This window comes from Cebus imitator, unplaced genomic scaffold (assembly GCF_001604975.1).
Source record: "Cebus imitator isolate Cc_AM_T3 unplaced genomic scaffold, Cebus_imitator-1.0 Scaffold42, whole genome shotgun sequence".
NCBI classification, from domain to species: domain Eukaryota; kingdom Metazoa; phylum Chordata; class Mammalia; order Primates; family Cebidae; genus Cebus; species Cebus imitator.
Genome location: NW_016107357.1, coordinates 15,501,316 through 15,514,818, shown reverse-complemented (window position 1 = coordinate 15,514,818; position 13,503 = coordinate 15,501,316). Strand labels below are relative to the sequence as shown.

The window sequence follows — 13,503 nt, the reverse complement described above, 5'->3', positions numbered from 1 at the left end:
TCTTTTTTTGAGACGGAGTTTCGCTCTTGTTACCCAGGCTGGAGTGCAATGGCGTGATCTCAGCTCACCGCAACCTCCGCCTGCTGGATTCAAGCAATTCTCCTGCCTCAGCCTCCCAGGTAGCTGGGACTACAGGCGTGTGCCACTATGCCCAGCTAATTTTTGTATTTTTAGTAGAGACGGGGTTTCACTATATTGGCCAGGCTAGTCTCAAACTCCTGACCTTGTGATCCGCCTACCTCAGCCTCCTAAAGTGTTGGGATTACAGGCGTGAGCCACCACGCCCAGCCCAGGTCAGGCTTTTAAAAGGGGGCTTTGTGTGACCCCGGATACCTGCAACTGGGACCCAACACTGCCACAAGCTCTCTCTTTTCTCACACTCCAACTTCCTCCGAATACTGATCTAAATCTCTTTGCTAAGCTTCCTCTCCATGGCAGGTAATGTGGACGATGGCAGCTTTGCTCATTGTGCCCCATGACTTCACCGCCGGAGAGGGACCGAGAGAGGCCTTCATAGCTTTCATCGGGACCAGGTGACTGTCATTGGCTCAATCACTGCTGCCTGGGAAGAGCTGAACTGATGGCTGTTCACATCTGGGCTCTGATTTGTGCTGGGGAGGGAGAACTTTCTAGAAGGGGTCCCTGTCCTGGGAGACATACAATGAGCCCACCACCCTGGTGTTGAGAGCTAGTCCCAAGTCCTAGGGTGCAGTGGGCCCTCTCCCATAGCCTCTGCTTCTCCTGCCTGGCAGGGAGGGGCATGGGCTGGGGCAGGGGTGGCATCTGTCCAGAGAGCCCGTTGTTTTCTGGCTTGAAAATCCATAGGAAAATGGGGATTTTTGTCTTTTTTTTTTGGAGTGGGGGCAGCAGCTGTGTGATTTTCTGAGCGGAATGCCTTGGAGGATCCAGGCAAAGGAGTGAAGGAACAACAAAAGAATCATTCTCAGAAGCATGGCAAAAATGAAACCAAATAAAAACCCCATAAAAATCCCTGTGGGGCAGAGGAAATACCAAGCCAGTGCTTTTGTGCTGCAGATTCTGTAATAAAGCAAAGATTCACAGTTAGGCTGTGCAGCTTGCTTATGTTGGGACTGGAGGGAGAATGTGCAGGAAAAGGATGTAAAGAGTCATCCAAGAGAGGGAGGCTTCACCGTGCATTTGTGTGGTATGCTGCTGCAGTTCAGGAGCCGACTAAGGACCGGGGTTCATGGGGAGCCTGAAAGAGACACTGTACAGGAACTGGGTCAAAGTTTGTGCACAGCTGCCGAGATCAGATGACTGTCAGCTGGGCCTGCCCCCTGCTGCCGCTGCTCGATTGCAGGAGGAACTCTGACCTCGATTTAGTCACCAAAACACCGGTGTGGAAAGCTCTTTGAAGACTGATTAAATAAACACTCACGGCACAGATAATAATAATTGAGTGACGTAGCTGAATTATCTGCTGTGAGTGGAAGAATGCGCTGATGAGAAATCTCGCAGGCATGTTCCCTCTCCGTTCCTCTAATTTGGCTTCCTTACTTAGGGGTGCAGTTTTGGGCATTGGGAGTATTTTGAGTTGAGGGGATGGCGTGGAGGATGTGGAAACTTTCACTCTCATTTGGCAGGGTGACACGATCCTGGGCACAGACCACCACCCGTCACCGCACTGCAGCTGGTGTGGCCTGTGGCAGGTAGCGCTGTCCACACAGCTGACCCGAGATGCTGCCTGTAGGGGCTTTCAGTTCTGCTTTGTGGCTGTGGGCTGCTGTGAGCCCACTTTGGGAGAGGGCTCACAGCAGGCATCGGGGAAGGCCTGGATTTCATCTGGGAGTGCCTCGCCTCTCTGCACTATGGTTCTGCTCTGGGCAAGAGCTGGTGAGCTTCCTCTGGGGGCATGAAACAGTGGCCACATTAGTTCCCTAATGATCTCTGCAGCTCCATGGGAGATAGAGATGGGAGCGGGCTGTCAGCTCTGGACTCGGCTTCTGGACTCAGTATGCCTGGAGTCTGTTGAGTCCTCTGGATTCGGGGAGCAGTTTTGATGTTCATTCAATGCATTCATGATTGATCCATCCACCTATTCACTTACTCACTCACCAGGGCTATCATTTCATCATTCAGTCACATTGAGATGAAGTCTCTCCCACCTTCTCTGCCTCGCCTGGCACAGTGTCAAGCTCCTGCCAGTGCGCTATACACTTGTTGAGATCTCTTCCTGCTCTGCCTTTGTTATGGTTGAATGTCTAACCCTCAGGACCTCAGAATGTGACCTTATTTGGTGATAAGGTCTTTATTTATTTATCATTTTTTAAATTTTTGATATGGAGTCTCGATCTATCACCCAGGCTGGACTGCAGTGGCACAATCTCAGCTCACTGCAACCTCCACCTCCCAGGTTCAAGTGATTCTCCTGCCTCAGCCTCCTGAGCATCTGGGGCCACAGGCATGCACCAACACGCTGGGCTAATTTCTGTATTTTCACTAGAGACAGGGTTTCACCATGTTGGCCAGGCTGGTCTCAAACTCCTGACCTCAGGCGATCACTTTGGTGATCCCAAAGTGCTGGGATTACAGGTGTGAGCCACTGCACCCGGTCAAAGAGGCGATTAGTTAGAATGAGGTCACAAGGATGGGCCCTAATCCAATATGACTGGTGTCCTTCTAAGAAGAGGAGATGAGGACATAGACACACACAGAGGGAAGCCTATCCGGGGACACAGGTGAAGATGGCCATTTGCAAGCCAAAGAGAGAGGCCTCAGAAGAATCCAACCCTGCTGGCACCTACACCTCAGACTTCCAGCCTCCACGCTGTGAAGAAATAAAGTTCTGTTGTTGAAGCCAGTCTGTGGTTACGTTACGGCAGACCGAGGAGCCCAGTACAGCCTCTCAACACGTTCACTGCACACACAGTCATCTGCAGGTTTTCTAGACCATCTACAGACAGAAGGAAAGAAGTACAGGAAAAGAGGAACAGGAACGAGCTCATCTTTTCTTCTTCATTTTCTCCTCTCAAACCCTCCCTACTCAGCCTCTTCTTACCTCTACCCCCAGCAGAAAGCAGAAACTTAGGGGGAAATGAAACGGGCAGCGATGCCGCCCTACAGCAGCTCTGGAATAGAATTGACACCTTTCAGTATAGAATCACAAGCATCATTTTCTTCTGGCTGTCTCTACCTCTCTAAGTTTGTTTTTAGCTCACGTGTATGGACACACATGGCCAGAACACACATATGGCCTGACGGAGCAGCCTTGTGTGTGCGTCTTGGGAAGACTGGGAACAGGGACCCCAGCTGCTGTGGACATGCTGTGACTGTGTGGCTGGCAGTGTGTTTGCCAGTGTTTGCCAGTCCCAGCTTTATGGGGCATGGTGGCTGGAAAAGGCTCCAATAAAACGATTCTCTGGGGCACGAATTACGTCACTTCTTGCCCTTTGTGTGTACAAATGATGCCAATGTGTGGTTCCACGCTATTGCTACAGGAGGACTGTCCTTTGATTTATGGCCCTGGCGAATGGCTGTGTGCTCTGATCTCTTTATCTGTAGGAATCACGAGCTCATTTCATTGCGGAATCATCTTGGGATCTCTGGAAACACCTCCGAGTGTTCAAACCTGCTGTGCTTATTAAGAAGCCAGGCCCGTTTAAAACTGGCTCAGTAGGGAAGACTCGATGCTTCTCTTTCTTCTACAATATCTACTATTTTGGATCAAAGATATTTTTCACCACACAGCACAATAATAATCCTGTCTTGTCGGTCCTTCTGCAATCCTGGCTTAGTTCACCGATTTTAAAGGGAACTGGGATTCCAGGAGCTCGGTCTTGACCAACGGGTCCCATGTTGTGAAGGATTGTGTCCCCAGAGGACTTTGGCCAAGATGTGACTGCCAGTGTGGCTGCAGTCAGCTTCTTTGTGCCTGTTGGGGAGTGAAATTCGCATGTCACAGTTGCTTTTCCCTCGTATTGATGGTGGTGTTTCTGAAGTCCAGTGGCATTTGTTCATTTAATGTTGTTGTTAAAACAAGCTTCCCTTTCTTTTCTATGTCTATTCCAGTGATGGTCTGAGGGCCAGCCCAGCAAGAGTGTCCCAAACGCCCCATATGCTCAGCCCGTCCTGCCCCGCTTCCTCCTGCAGTGGCTTCCTTTCTTGGCCTCCATTTCTGCCCCTCGGCCCTGTCTTCTTCCTCTTGCTCCCTGCTTATTGCCAAGCAGAATCCTCTTACTTGATAGGACCTTGGGCATTCCCTACTCTTGAGATTAGCTGTGTTTTAGAGGAGTGATTCCTGAATATCCTAAGCTTTCAGACTTTAAGGAAATTATCTCCCAGTGCTTGAATGGAGCCAAGGTTTTCTCCTGGAGTGGTTGGGCAGACAGGCCTACTCTGCTTACTCACATAACCAGGCAAGGTGATCTGCCTGGTTCTAAGCGGCACCCCCTCCTCGGAGTGTGTCTGTCTGCATGTTTGGCTGATGTGCCGATGTCTTCTCAGGTAGGTCTGGGGTGATGCAGGCTCCTATTACTCAAGGATATTTATTATGTATCTTGCTGCAAGTGGAGACTGACGTGGGCTCTTTGTACCATCTCACTGCCACGTTCCCTTAGCCTCAGAGCTATAATGACTAGCTAGCCAACGAAAACAAATACGACTGCTTTACATGCATTTAAACCTTTGCTCTCTTCTACGCTTTCATTTCATAAATGTTGGTACATCCAGAGAACTGAACTGAGCCCACAGCCATGTACATGCTTTTCAGTGACCTGATCACTTCCAATCCGCTCCAGCCAATGAGGATTCAGAGTAGTGACCCTCAGATAAAAGGCTGCATTTGGCATTAGTCATCCATGGAGACATGCAGCCCACTTGGTCTGTGTTAAGTGCCTGGTTCCTGTAAATATTGACAGAAACGATCCCAAGAGCTACCACGCAGTGATCTGGAAGGTAACGTACACGAACATGACCAGTGATTAGGCAATGCTCATTATTTGCTAAGATTCAGCCACTGATAAATATCACCCCATTATCTCTCTTCCCAACAGTGGCCGATTTACTTGTGTGTGACTCATAGTTGATATTTTATGGGGTCTGATTCAGCAAGGAAAGTTTGCTGCAATAGAGAATGACATCCAAAGCCACTTAACTTCTAGGATACTGGCTTCTCAACAAGAGTGGCCTGGAAAAGCTAAAGGGGGAGTCTTCATCATCAAGGAACTGAAGGGGGTATGGAGGCATCTAGAGCAAAAGAGTGTTTGTCAGCAGTCAAAGCCGATGTGTTAAACCCACTTACCCAGACAGGCACACTTCCGTTACAGTTTATGGATGCCAGTGACCTGCAAGAGGCCCCTTCTCCCTGTTCAAGTGACTTCGGGCTTGTCAGCTCTACCTCAGAGAAGGTGCCGAGATAAACCTCTGCCCGTGCGGAAACTGATTTTCCTTTTGCTCTCCCTTTCTTTTCTTTTCTCTTTCTTTCTTTCTTTCTCTCCCTCCCTTCCTCTCTCTTTCTTTTTTCTTTTCGTCTTTTCTTTTTCCCTCCCTTCCTCCCTCCCTACCTGCCTCCCTGCCTTCCTTCCTTCCCTCTCTCTTTCTGAGCCTTGCTCTGCCATCCAGGCTGGCTGCGGTGCCGCGGTATTGGCTCACTGCAACCTCCGCTTCCCAGGCTCAAGCAATTCTCTGCCTCAGCCTCCTGAGTAGCTGGGATTACTGGCGCACGCCACCACACCCAGCTACTTTTTCTTGTACTTTTAGTAGAGATGGGGTTTCACCATCTTGGCCAGGCTGGTCTTGAACTCCTGACCTTGTGATCCACCCACCTCGGCCTCCCAAAGTACTGGGATTACAGGCGTGAGCCACCGCACCCAGCCTGCTCTCCCTTTCTGACTGCTTAAAATAAATGTATCATTACCTGCATGTCTACTGATGGTTTCTGACAGCTGACCGCTTGGTTTGTTGAACTTTATGATGTGCCGGAACTTTGAATGTGAACTCTAGTCTTTATGAATGCCCTTTGTTTATTTCCCACATTTGTGGTGGGCTGAAGGTCAGAATCACACTTTTCAATAGGTCGGTTTTGAACATGGGCCTTTGGCAGACTGTGTGCCGCTGAAAAGCGCTGTCCTGAGCTGAGGGCGTGTGCGCGCGCTCACACTCACGCGCGCGCGCACACACACACACACACACACACACACACACACGGCTGTCACCCTCTTGCATAATGGCTTGGATTTACTCTATGCTGCCCCGCAATAGGAGCTCTGCTGTGAGTACCTGTCTCCACGCAGGTCCGCACAGTGCTGTGAAGGAGGCATGGATTACCTTAATGGGAGCCACCTCTTTGCCACTATCTGTGTGACTTTGGGCAAATTACTTAACTGCTCTAAGCTCAGATTCCTTATTTGTAAACTAGGAATAATGATACCTACCTTGCCGGCTAATGTGAGTAGAGGTGATGTATTTAACACGCATGGCTCATAAAAATTGCTCAGTAAATTGCAGCGATCTTCTTCAGCACCAAGCCACTGTAAACACTGCTGCTGCCAATAGTAAGAAGGAGCCTAACAGAGAAGCCAGAAGTGTTACATTGTATTAGCCCATCAAGGAGGAATTATTATCCAAGGCTTGGACTCTAGTCCTGGCCAGGACTAGAGAGCGTGCCCTGGCTGCTCCCCATGCCACCCTGCAGGGACACTGGAGGTCATGGTTGTGTGTGTGTTTAGTGGAGGCTGGCAACTTGCTGTGTCAGGTGGCCACGAGGGCATCTGCTTCATCTTTGCCCCCATCACGGGAGCACAGACTGGTCGGAGCGCTGTTAACCAAACAGCTTCCAAACGCCCTTGCTAAACCACCTGGCAGTGGCTGAGGGCTCTGTCTTTTGCTCCGGTAGATCATACACCTGATGAGTTGCAGAGTTCAGCAAGTTCTGGAGATGTTGCTATTCCATATTTTCAGTGGCATGTCCGTGGGTGGGTAACAGGAATCCAATCTGTTGGAATGTACAGGCATGGGGGTCCAGGGGGCATGCAGAGTGGGCAAGAAGCTCACGTTGACAGCCAGCTCTGCTCTGTCCTGGTGATCAGGGTAATGAACTGTGTTCAAGCAGAAGCTCCTCTCCCAAGGTCCCTCTCTACTCACCCACTCGATCTCTCAAGGAAACATCTTACACGAGACAGGGATATTTCAAATCATGCCCCTGCAGGAGTGTTTTTATTAAATGCATGGCTTTGGTGTCGGGGCTGTAACAGCATGTTTGGAAGAAAGAATAACTCAGTAGAGCAATGAGTAGATCATGAAGGAGAGAGAATTCCCCCAAAGTGACCAAAAAATGACTAAGGTGCGTTTCCAGGAGGAGAAACATGAGGTGGATGAAAAGGATCCCTGTGATGATGTTGAAAAGAACCTGCTCGGCTTTAATCAGCAAGAGGGGCGAGGCACAAGTGCTTCAGTCGGGTCAGTCCGTGCTCTTCTCTTGAAGGTGAGAGAAGGCCCCTGGAGGCCACCAAAGGCAGGCCCATTGGCATCACTCTGGCGACCTGAGTCCCCTAATGTCCTGGAAAACTGGAGTGTGCTTCCTCAAGAGCCCAGCGGTTACCCATGAAGGCTGGGCCCAGAAGCACGAAGGAAGTGCCCTCGAAGCCTAGGGATGCCAGATCTTCCCTTTCCTCCCGTAGTTTTTACGGGACAGAGGGAGAAACAGGGAGAAGGTGGCTAGGCCAGCTTTTGCTGCCTGGGATCAGAGCCATTCCTCCGTCAGCCCCCTCAGGGGTGCCTGCACAGTAAGTCAGCAGGAGAGCAACTGTCTCCTCTCAACAGCGGCCAAGGCAGGCAGAAACTACAGTGGAGGTGAGACTTAGGCAGGCAGGGCCACCAAAGGACCCACTTTGTCAAGTTGGAGTTACACATGGGTTGCTCCTGGTTGGATACACCCACCAGGCTGTATTTAAGTCTTCCTAGACCCATTGGGTCCAGGAGTTTCTTCTCTGGTGCCCTAAAGAGTCGACATACCCTTAGCCCAGTTCCTGCTTCCTGGGGTTGCTATGAAAACCAGCCGAGATGGTGTGTGTCAGACACTCACTGTCTAGCACATGGCAAGTGTCCAAGCCATGTTACTGATTGTCACCGTCATCAGTCATCATTATGCCAGACTCATGGTTTGGGTTTACACTTTAGAAGTCTGTTGTCTTCCAAACTGATCCAGCAGCTACCCCCGTCCACCTCCAAGAAAGTTTCGGCTCCAGGCCAGGCATGGTAGCTCATGCCTATAATCCCAGCACTTTGGGAGGCCGAGGCAGGAGGATCACAAGGTCAGGAGATTGAGACCATCCTGGCTAACACGGTGAAACCCTGTCTCTAGTCATAATACAAAAAAATTACATGGGTGTGGTGGCACGGGCCTGTAATTCCAGCTACTCGGGAGGCTGAGGCACAAGAATTGCTTGAACCCAGAAGGCAGAGGTTGCAGTGAGTGGCAACAGGGCAGAATCCATCTCAAAAAAAAAAAAAGTTTCAGCTTCCTTTTGCTTTGTTTTCTAAACAAATTCATTCCTGTAATTCATTCACTTGCTCATTTGTTCATCTACTCAACCCTTATTACGTTAATGAGAAAGTAATTTCGGTTTTCACCATTACTTGTAGTGGCAAAAACTGGTTACTTTTGCACAACCTAATATCTACTGTGTACTGTGCTCTTATATTACTGCTTACAACGCTGCTACGCACCCGCCTCTCCTCCAATACACACACACACACAGACACACACACAGACACACAGACACACACAGACACACATACAGACACACACACACACACACACACCCACACACACACAGAGGTTCTTTTTCAGGCCCCAGGTCTAATTTCTGAGTAGATTCATGTGACCTTGCTCCATTTTCTTGTGCATTATTTTTTCCGTGGCAGATATGCTTTTCACATGAACCTGGTGTCTGTGGCATTTAGAGCGTTTAGAGGCTTTGGTTTGCTCCCTTTCTAAGGTCCTTTGACGACCTTGCTGTCTAGATCAGGGAAGGGGTGAGGGGGAGGCTAGTATACCCCACACGGAGAAAACCAGGCCCATGTGTATTCTGGGCCTGCTCCTTCCTCCGCCTGGCTGAAACCACACTTGCAGTCAGCACGTCAGAACTTGCGAGGTCTGGATAGATTTCTGCTTTTAAAGAGCTGCCTGGGCCGAGAATGTCAGAGTCACGTTACGCTAGAGATCAAATGGCAATTCACAGCCACAAAAGGAGTGGCCCACTCCACCAATCCTCACCCTGAGACTGTCGGGCTAGACCCCTAGGGTGTCCAAGGCTGCCCCTGTTGAAACAGTGGGGCTGACAAAAGCAATTTGAAGGGGAAACCAAAGTACTGCAGGGTCAGGTTACAAATGTTTGCCTGGACTTGGAATCCTTATTCTAGAAAGTTCTATGCTAACATGGGGGCAGCTGCTGCTTTGATGAGTAGAGAAAAACAACTCTAGTGGAGGAGGGGGGGAGTGAGGGGGAGCAGAGCCAGCAGAAATCCTGGCTCAGCAGCCCGGGATGGGTCCCATGAATACAGTAGCCAGGGAGCAGGGCGCATGCTCTCCAGTATCCCATTTCAGGCCAGCTGGAGTGAGGATGTGTTCTTGGCCACACGAAAAACGTTCCCTCAGACAGAGCTGTGAACCCGGCAGGATGGAGGGAGCATTGCACCGCCAGGTGGCTGTACTTCCCAGCAGCCTTTCCCCTCTTCCTTCCCTGGGTAGCATGTGTTTTTGTGTTGGCAATTCACCCACCTCCCGAAATACCCTTTTTTTTTTTTTTTTTTTTTTTTTNTTTTTTTTGAGATACAGTGTCACTCTGTCTCCCAGGCCGAAGTGCAGTGGCCCAATCTGGGCTCAATGCAACCTCCGCCTCCAGGGTTCAAGCAATTCTCCTGCCTCAGCCTCCCTAGTAGCTGGGATTACAGGCATATGCCACCATGCCTGGCTAATTTTATGTGTTTAGTAGAGATGGAGTTTCTTCATATTGGTCAGGCTAGTCTCGAACTCCTGACCTCAGGTGATCCACCCGCCTGGGCCTCCCAGAGTGTTGGGACTATAGGCATGAGCCACCGCGCCCGGCCAATACCCTTCTAAAATATGGGAATTTTTCTGAGCCTGTGAGCTGTGTTGCAAAATTATGAGCACTTTTCCACAGCTACCCTATGTCACCTGTCTTTGACATAAAGAGGGAAGGAGGAAGGTAGAGAGGGGAAAGGAGGGAGATAGGGAAAGGAGAAACGCGAGAGAAACATTTTGCTGACGTCAAAGAAGACCACACTCTACAGGATAGCATTACTTGTACATCAACCACCCACTCCCTCTAATTTACTAGAAACCAAACGGCCTGTTTAGACGCCCTTAGACGGGTTAGTCTGGGTTGGGTTTTTCTGGGGGGTGGGTTGGGGTGGGAGGTGTTTTGTTTTTATGTTATTTTCCTTTGACCAAAAGGGCCATTAATTGTTGGGAGTTTGAAAGCTACCTGATTCCCTGAAGCAGAGGGGATTTCCATGAGTGATAATTCAGACCGTGCTTGTGTAGAGCGCTGTGGCTCGGGTAAATTGATCCAGCTGCTTGCAAAGCTCATGGAAAAGTGCCCCGGGGAGAGGACAGCGGACTGCAGCTGGGGACTCTGCGGGTGCTGTCACGTGGTCCAGCCGGCGTCCGCCCCGCGGGTTCGCGCTCGCCCCCGGGCCCTGCGCGGTCCCGGCGCCCCTCTCCCAGCTTCAGGCGCCCTCTATTTCCCCGCTGCCCGAACCCCCAGTTCCCCGGGAGGCCGCAGCCTTGCAGCCTTGCAGCCCTGGCTGATTTCACAGGCTGAAGGCGATTCTTCAACAAAGTAGCAACCTCTTTTTGGGAAATGCAGGATACTGATTCTGGTTGGAGGCGTCCCTAAGCTCCCTCTTGAATGGCAACCTTTGGTGCGGGGCGTGTTTGTGCTTCCCAGAAGCATCCCATTGTTCTGTTGTCCGGACCCACCAGGCTCTATTTGCAAAGAAAATCAAATCTGGCAACAGTCACCTGTAACCCGAGGCTACAGAAATACCGATTCCACTACCCAGATGGTAGAGTTCAATGTGTTTGCTGGCTAAGGCCGCACAAGTTAATTTTTATCCTAGTAAAAAATAATAAACACTGCATTAGCAACTAAATGTTTATCAATTTGCAGTTCATTTCCAGCCAGATCATTTCGCTCCTGCGTGTTTTTACTGCTAGCTGATGCACTGGAGTGCTTTTCCCCAAACCATATGTGGCTATTTAAGTCTTAGCCTCTGTAGCATTTATATGGTGCTTTTCACCTTAATTGGATAATATAATTTGGCTACTTCAGCCGTGGTCGTCAAACATCGCGTTTTAATGATAAACTGCAGTAAGGAAAGATTAAATGACTTGCTGGGGGATCATCCTGCAGTTCAGGGGTGATGCTAAACAAGGAACCACAAGTTTATACGGCACACAGACCTGTATGGGGGGACCACGTGGCTGAGCAGGGCTGTTTGTTGTGTGTCTTTTCCTCATCTCATGTGAAGATAATATTAGAGGAAGTGGCAGAGAACAACTAGCTAATGGAGTTAGCAACCCTGCCTGGGAAGAAGACGCATCGGTGCACATAAGCAATGCTAGCATGTTGAGCTGTGATGGAAACTCCAGTAGCTACAGTTAAGCCCTTCTGCACATGCCTTGGCTATTTTTGTTAGCAGCATTAGAGGTACCATGGGTAGTGTCGTCCACTGTTTGTCACTGGACTGTCATAGCCAGAAACAATGATTTGGTTAATACAAAAGGAAGCGATGCCCGTCCTGGGATGGTGCAGATGATAAACCTCCCCCTACTTCCCAGTACGACTAGAAACCTTGATAGTGCCGCTTGGTTTAGGGTGGATCTAAAGCCGCTACTCTGGGGAAAAGGAGAGTGAAAGACTCTTCAGGGCAGAAGACAGGATAAGTCAGTTCCACCTTTATTTTCTCTGTGGGAAAATAACTCACTTTCTTGAAGTCTTAAGTTTTTCTCCCCTGAAAAAGTGAGGGGATAGTAGGATGTCCCTCACAGGGTGGCTGTGCCCAAAAGGGACATTATACTCAGGGCTTGGCATGGTGCCTGGCATCTGGTAGACACTGAAGAAGGACTCTTGCCAGAAGAGTAGGCTTGGTGGAGGCAGGTAGGTGATGGGTTGAAGATACCATGTATGCAAGCCCAAATATGAGGTAATGCCCCATTTCCCAACGGGCAGGTTACACAAATTTTGTGTCCTTTTTTTTTTTTTTTTTTTTTTTTTCTTTTTAGACAGCATCTTTTTTTGTCACCCAGGCTGGAGTGTAGTGGTGCGGTATTCGCTCACTGCAACCTCCGCCTCTCGAGTTCAAGCAATTCTTTCTGCCTCAGCCTCCTGAGTAGCTGGGATTAGAGTTGTGCGCCACCACACCAGGCTAATTTTTGTATTTTGTAGTCGAGACATGGTTTCACCATGTTGGCCAGGCTGGTCTTGAACCCTTGACCTCAGGTGATCTGCCTGCCTTCGCCTCCCCAAGTGTTGGAATTATAGGTGTGAGCCACCACACCTAGCTTGAAAATATATATATATATATATGTGTGTGTGTGTGTGTGTGTGTGTGTGTGTGTGTAAGTGTATATATATATATATATATTTGTATGTATATATATGTATATGTATACACATACACACACACACACACACACACACACACACACACACACACACACATTGAGATGGAGTCTCACTCTGTTGCCCAGGCTAGAGTGTGGTGGTGCAATCTTGGCTCACTGCAACCTCCACCTCCCAGGTTCAAGCAATTCTCCTGCCTTAGCCTCCCAAGTAGCTGAAATTATAGGCATGTGCTATCATGCCCAGAGAATTTTTGTATTTTTAGTAGAGGCAGGGTTTCACATGTTGGCCAGGCTGGTCTTGAACTCCTGACCTCAAGTGATCCGCCTGCCTCAGCCTCCTAAAGTGCTGGGATTACAGATGTGCATCACCACGCCCAGCAGCTTGAATATATACTTTTAATGATGCAAGTGAAATAGTCACATTTCTAGTTAAGAATTTACTCACTTACTTACTTGTTTGTTTGTTTGTTTGTTTATTTGCTTGTTTGAGACAGAGTCTTGCTCTGTCACTAAGGCTGGAGTGCAGTGGTGCAATCTCGGCTCATTGAAACCTCTGCCTTCTGGGTTCAAGCAATTCTCCTGCTTCAGCCTCCGAAGCAGCTGGGACTACAGGTGCGCACCACCACACCTGGCTAATTTTTGTACTTTTAGCAGAGACAGGGTTTCACCATGTTGGCCAGGCTGGTCTGAAATTCCTGACCTCAAGTGATTCGCCTGCCTGGGCCTCCCAAAGTGCTGGGATTATAGGTGTGAGCTACTGAAGCTGGCCAGTTATATAGAATCATGTGCATAAATATACTTAGGAATCTTGCCTTATTGTTATTCATTAACTCATTATTCAGACTCTTTGTTATCAACTATCTTTGTCATCACTTGTGCCCCCCATTTTTTTT

General features: G+C 49.2%; 1 long non-coding RNA gene across 1 annotated transcript; it reads left to right on the top strand.

Moving 5' to 3' along the window:
- The first annotated feature begins 209 nt into the window (after window positions 1-209).
- On the top strand, window positions 210-4,616 carry LOC119470839. Its single transcript, XR_005199812.1, has 2 exons — window positions 210-1,854; window positions 2,554-4,616. It is a non-coding gene; the product is annotated as an uncharacterized LOC119470839 (long non-coding RNA).
- The last annotated feature ends 8,887 nt before the right edge of the window (window positions 4,617-13,503 follow it).